Source organism: Camelus dromedarius, chromosome 14 (genome assembly GCF_036321535.1).
Source record: "Camelus dromedarius isolate mCamDro1 chromosome 14, mCamDro1.pat, whole genome shotgun sequence".
In the NCBI taxonomy this organism is placed as follows: Eukaryota; Metazoa; Chordata; class Mammalia; order Artiodactyla; family Camelidae; genus Camelus; species Camelus dromedarius.
In genome coordinates, this window is record NC_087449.1 from 37,488,406 (window position 1) to 37,494,694 (window position 6,289).

The 6,289-nt window shown below is 47.5% G+C and overlaps 1 non-coding gene across 1 annotated transcript; it reads left to right on the forward strand.

The window, feature by feature from the left end:
* Positions 1-1,822: 1,822 nt before the first annotated feature.
* Positions 1,823-1,895, forward strand: TRNAS-AGA (transfer RNA serine (anticodon AGA)). The gene has a single exon. It is a non-coding gene; the product is annotated as a tRNA-Ser (tRNA).
* Positions 1,896-6,289: the final 4,394 nt, after the last annotated feature.

Below are 6,289 nucleotides of genomic sequence, written 5' to 3' on the forward strand. Positions count from 1 at the left end.
CTCATTTCTGGGCACAGATTTAAAGGCTCAGTCATGTCCTTGAGGAGCTCACAGTTCAGCGAGGCGAGACACTGACTTGACTGCTAATTATAATCCAAGGCCTCTCAGAAGAGGGACAAGGAGGGTTAGAGAACACTACGAGCTGCTGTGGGGAATGCAGATCTTGCCAGAAGCACCTATGGTTTAATAGGGAGTAAAAGGAAGACAACTTGAAAGTCTCAAAGAATATGTGTTCCATGCAAGAGTCAGGCAGCCCTGTGAGTTCATAGTTGGTCTCAAAATATACACACATTAACAACAGCACTAACATTTATTACTGGGGACTTTCCGTGTGCCAGGCACTGTGCTAAGCCCTTGGATTGTCTCAGTCCTTCCAGCAACCCAGTGAGGTAAGCAGGAAGCTGCTGGTTGGAGAGATGTGCGCTGCTCTTGCGCCCCTCCCCTCCCCTCCCCCATCCCCAGCGCAGAATAGAGGGAAACTTGGCAACCACCCCTAACCTCAGCCAACCCAGGCCTTAAGAAGTCATGGGTAGCTCTAGAACCAGCCCTTGCGCTGAGAAACACGTGTGCTAACTTTCCTGCCAACAACTGAAGGACAAAATGCACTCACTATACGTTTCTGATCCCTCCAAACTTTCTTTCAAAAGACATCACGTTCTACCTGAAGGAGGACTTTCTTGTGCTCTGTTGTATACCACATGGAGCGCTTTGGTCTTGGCAGTTCTCTTAATGTGGCAGGTGGGTGGCAGCACTTTTTTCCCTGTCCTGCTAAAGGAGAAACTCGGTGCATGAAAAGGCGGGAGATAACTTGAAGGTCACTGCATCAGGAACTGAGCCAGGAATAGGAGGTGACGGTCCATGCTCCAGACTTAATGGTACTTGTAACATCCACTGAGCAAGCTCATTCCTCACATTCACAGGGCTCCTGCGCTCTCTGGGCCTCAGGAACTGGAAGAGCGAGAAGAAAAATTGGTTCATACCGCTTATGATTCCTCCCAAGCTGCCCAGAGCTTTCAGAACAAAGTCCCTCTGGATCATCTCACAAGAGCTTTAGGAACTGGTTGCTGGTGACTTCTCCAGGCTCATCTCTTGCTAGGGCCCTCCCACTCCCTTAGCACCAATCAACCTGGATGACTGGCAGTTCCCCAAATACACTGAGCTTGCTCTTCTTGCCTCTGTTCTGATCTTTGCCTGCCTCAAATGTGCATTCCCCCTTCATCAAGTTAATTCTTATTTGTCTTTCAAAGTCCCACTGAAGCATCTCTACCAGAACCTTCCCTGACATCCCCATCTATGCCGTCCCCGCCCATCATGTGCCCTGTCTTGTGCCTCCCCAGCATTTTGTGCTCTGCCTCCAAAAGGCTGTCTCTCCCATAGATGGGACACTCCTCAGAGACACAGTTCATATCTCACTGGACGTTGTATCCCCAGCGTCCAGCATGAAGCCCAGCACAAAGATAAGATACCGCTGAATGTTGAATAAATTCCTCCTGGATGACTGCTCAACTCAAACCACCTGTGTCCACAAACATCCCTTGGACAGTGAGACCCAGCCCTGACAAACATGCTGTGATTATGGTCCAGCCCCAGGCAGCAGCCATCTTGCTTGCTTTTATTGCAGAGGCTGCATGTGAAAATAAAGCCAAGGGGCCATCCCCTTGCAAGAGGAGACAGCTGGTCCAGGGTTTGTCAGAAAGAAGTGAGACAGTGAACAGACTTGTGGAGCAAGGCAATTATTTTAAAGTACCAGCCTGGCATATTCAAGCTCCTGTCTTGGCTTACCAAGTTTTAGGGTTAAAAAGAATGGGGGTGGGAGTCAGGGGGAGGTTATAGCTCAGTGGTAGACCACATGCTTAGAATGCATGAGGTCCTGGGTTCAATCCCCAGTACCTCCTCTAAAAAAAGACCAAAAAACAAACAAACAAACAAAAAACCCTAGACACTGTCTAGTCACTAGTTTTCAACTGTGCTTCAAGACATCCCAACAGTTCCTTAGAGGTGGGGAGCCTGGGAGCCTAGTCTTTGTCCCCAGTTCAACCAGAGAAGCAGTGTTTTATTTACTGGGCTTCCCATAATCTGTCATTTGAAGAAGCAGTTTCCAAGAAAGATTGAGAAAACTCTGGTTTAATTTAACCTCCCACCCACCTCAGCAGCCCTGGCCACAGCATCTCCAAGACATTAGGCCACTGTTTGAAAACTTCTGGGAGCCCTCTACCCTGCTGGCTGACCTGTGCCCTGCAGAGACAGCCCTGTGTGATTGCGTGATCCCCACCCTGCACTGAAATCCAACCACCTCTCCCTCCACTTCCTGGGCTTTGCTTGGCCCGTCATAGCTGGAGCCTCCGAAAATAGTTTTGTTCATTTTTCTGCCTCATAGCTTCTCCTGCTGATGTGTGAAGTTAGCTCTCAATTTGCCTTAGAGTCTTTTCAGCAGATAAAACAATCTTCTGTCTTTCTTTATATGAACCAGCACCCCCACCTGCTTCTGGACAAACTCAGCAGTGTCCACCTCATGGTTGGGGTCTGGATTTGAGCCCCAGATGGCCTTGTGGGATGACCAGAGTGGATTTAGGACAGCAGTCCTTTGGGAGTTGGCCTGGCCCACCCAGCAGTCTCCTCTCCACATTGCCACTTATCACTTATCATATTGACTTATCACTCGGTGATAAGGTCACCTTACCGACGCCACCTTGTCCTTTCTTCACCCTTGTTCCCTACTCCCATCCTCAGCTCTCTTCACAATCTGCTGTTAAACATGGCTTTTCCTACTGGAAAAAGTAAGCAACTCTTGACTTTTGGGTCTCTACACATATTTCATTTCATCTGGCTGATCTGAGCCCAGTATTGCCATCACATCTTGACTTGAATCTTGACTCTGTTGCCCAGAACCCATGTCCCTCCCAAAAGATGTGATACTCAGTTTTCCTCAGTCTTTTTCTACATCTGCCATGGCAGTGGTATCCCCTCAAGCATTTCACTTACTCGCTCTGACCTCCACTCCCTCCTCCCACCCAAAATCCTTGCCTTGGTTTGAAACATCACTACAGTGTCGTTTGACTTTTGGTCCACTATGATCCCCAGATCCTTTTTGTTGTGATTGTTATTATTCCTACATTCGTGATTTGGCATGAATCCCCACCCTGCATTTTTATTTCTTCAGCCCACATTTATTTTCCCGTTTTGGCCTTGCCTCCAGTCAGCTGAGATCTTGTATTTTGGCACGGATTTTGCAGGGGAAGGGAGGAAGCAGAGAGGTGTTTTCCTGAGCTCACTTGGTGCTTGACTCCCACCCGACTCAGAGATGTTTGCTTCCACTACCTAAGTCTCTTCTATTTGATCTTTTTCAACGATACTGAGGAACATTACTCCCATTTTACAAATGAGGACACTGGAAGTCAGCATCGTAGATGTTAAGAGTAAGGGCTAAATTAGAATCTTATCTCTGGGGAGAGGGAATAGCTCAGTGGTAGAACACATGTTTAGAATGTATGAGGTCCTGGGTTCAACCCCCAGCACCTGCATTAAAAAAATAAATAAATAAGTAAACCTAATTACCCCCCCCCAAAAGAGTAAATAATGATAGTAATTTTTTAAAAAATAGAATCTCACCTCTGCCTTTGGACAAGTTACTCAATTTCTCTGAGCCTTTGTGTTCTCACCTGTAAATTAAAAAAAAAATAGTCCTAGCTCAAAAGTCTAGAAAAAGATTAAATGATATATATAGAGTACTTAGCACTGGACTTCACATAACAAAAGTGAAGAATAGTAGTGTAAAAGTGTAGATGAAGTGCTTCACCTTTTCAAGGCACACGTCTCCTATATAGAGGAGGTGGGACCTTCTGCTTCTGGAATGTAAATCCTCTAGAACACAAGTTTCTGTGGTGCTATTTTTCCTGCACGATGTTGCCATTGTCAGAAATTCTCTTCCCAAAATTTAAAGAGGCTTGAGCTCTAGTAATCATGCCAGAGAGCATGATGCCAGGAGTTCAAGATTCTCAAGGCTGGATTCACAAGCTGCGGGAGTAGGAGCAAGGAGGGGAAGGCTGGGTTAAGCCCAAACCAGAGTGTACAGGTTGGAGTGACCACCATTTCTCTCTCTTTAGTCACCAGCTGGGTAGACCCAGTGCCCACACCTGGGCAAAGGAAGGGAGGAATGAAGGCAGGACCCAGAGCCTGGGAATTGACGTCCAGGTCAGGAGCCAATAGCGCTTGAAGTTCTAGGCCAAGGTGCAGGGCCTGCCAGATTATCTATGGATGGCTTAGCAGACCAAGTTACTCCTTATTACAAACCTCTACTTTTTAATTCCTTGTCAACTCACTAGACATAACAGTTTAGAGCTTAAATAGATGAAAGCCTGTAATTTACCCACCTGGCTGGGCATCGGAAGCACCTGAAGAACTTGCCAAAGATGTTAATTCTCAGGCCCCACCACTGACATATGGATATTTTTGGTCTGGGTGGAGTCGGGGAAACTTTTTTTTAAATCTCTAAGTAATTCTGAGGCTCAGCCTGGTCTGGGAACCCCTGCAATAAATTAGTGATTTTATAGCCGAGGGAAAAAGGCACCAGACCAGGTGAAGTGACTTCCCCTGCATCATACAGAGTATTGGTAGCTGCATTCCTTCCATCTCTTTGTTCCAAATTTTCTCTGCACTTTGGTCCCAGGCAACACAACTAGAAAATATCTGAAAAATAAGGATTTGATTATTGTCTGCTTCTAGCGAAGATTTCTGGGAAGAGGCTAGCTGTTCCTAGCATGCTTTGGGTGTGGATCTTGAGAGAAAACAGAGGAAAGCAGAGGCCTTCTGAGACTCTTGAAGTCCAGATGGTTTCCTCATTTGATTGTGAGAGCTGAGAATTCCCCAGGAACACGACCCCTGGAGCCAAATGCTGGATTATCTGTTGCACTGGATGATTGTGCCTGGCCCCTGCAGCTGCACTGAGAACTGTGGGCTGCCTGTGGTAGGCTGAAGCTCTCCATCTATCGTGTGTACATTGGCTCTTGCCTGTGATAAGGGAGCAGAGAGGGCTGATGTATGGAGAGCTGGGCAGGCAGCAATGATGGAGAATGGATGGGAACTTGGCTGCAAAGCTCGGCTGGGAGACTCACACCCCATTGGAGCTGGGATTGATTGTCTAGAACTGTCTTGCCCTTCTCAGTTTGTCTCAGAGCCAACAGCCTGCACTGTGTCCTCTGAGTGCCCCCATGGAGATGAAATCGCTATGAAGGTCAGGAGAGCTCTGGGGACCTCAGTGGTGGCCTTCCTCCCAGAGGCAGGCGACCCTCCAATCTAGAAATCAAGTGATCCTCAGGTAGCCTTCTGTTTTCTGAATCCCTTCTCTTTGTTCTTGGTCTCCTTCCATCTCCTTCCCCTTTTCTACTTGCGGCTCACACTAAATCTTTTTTGGGTGCTATCTGTGTAGCCTATGACCTGTCCCAGCAGATTCTGTGAGGGTATCAAAAGAGTACACAAGAAATCTAAGGTGGTATCAAGGTTACCGAGGATGGTGGATAATCTTAATGCTGTTAATTGCTTTAACATGGATCCAGGTACAAATGTCTATGTTCACCTACTTTCCCAGGAGAACATTTTTAGGAAAGTGTCCAGCCCCCTTTCACATTTGTTCTCCTTTCCCTAATTATTGGGTGGGTCATATGAGTGATGACCCAGGTGGGTCATCTGTTAAGCACTCAGGCAGTGTAGGGCAAGCAGGGGACCGTGAGTGGAGCTGGGAGGCCTGGGTTTGAGCCCCAACTCTGCCACTTTCAGGCTGTGCCTCTTGGCCAAGCCGTTTTGCCTTTTGCTGCCAGTACTCACCTCCCAGGGGTGCTGCAGGACTCAAAAATGTCCAGAGTGGTGAATGCACTTTATAAACCAGAAAATTCCTTACAAATGTCCATTGTTGCTATAGTGTTCCATGGGAGAAGGCAAAATATAAGAACCCACTTTCCAGGGTTTACAATCCAAAGCGGAGACAGAATCTCACGGGCTTAACCAAGGAGTCCATCTGCAAAGCACTAAGAACTGTCTGTGCCAAGGGCTCCCCCCGGAGAGTTGGTTCCAGGCAGGCAGCCGGTGTTATGGGGGAAGAATTCCTGGCAGGGAAGAGCACACACCCTTAGTTCCCTTAGCCTTGGGCGATGCTATGCTCCTAGAGCTGCTTCTTGGAAAAGGCCCCAGTGCACCCATGACCAACTGGATAACAACTGAGGGAAGTCACGGGTTGTACGTGCCATGGAATTCAGACTCCACGGTTGCAATATGGGTCTCCACCAAGAAGTAGTTC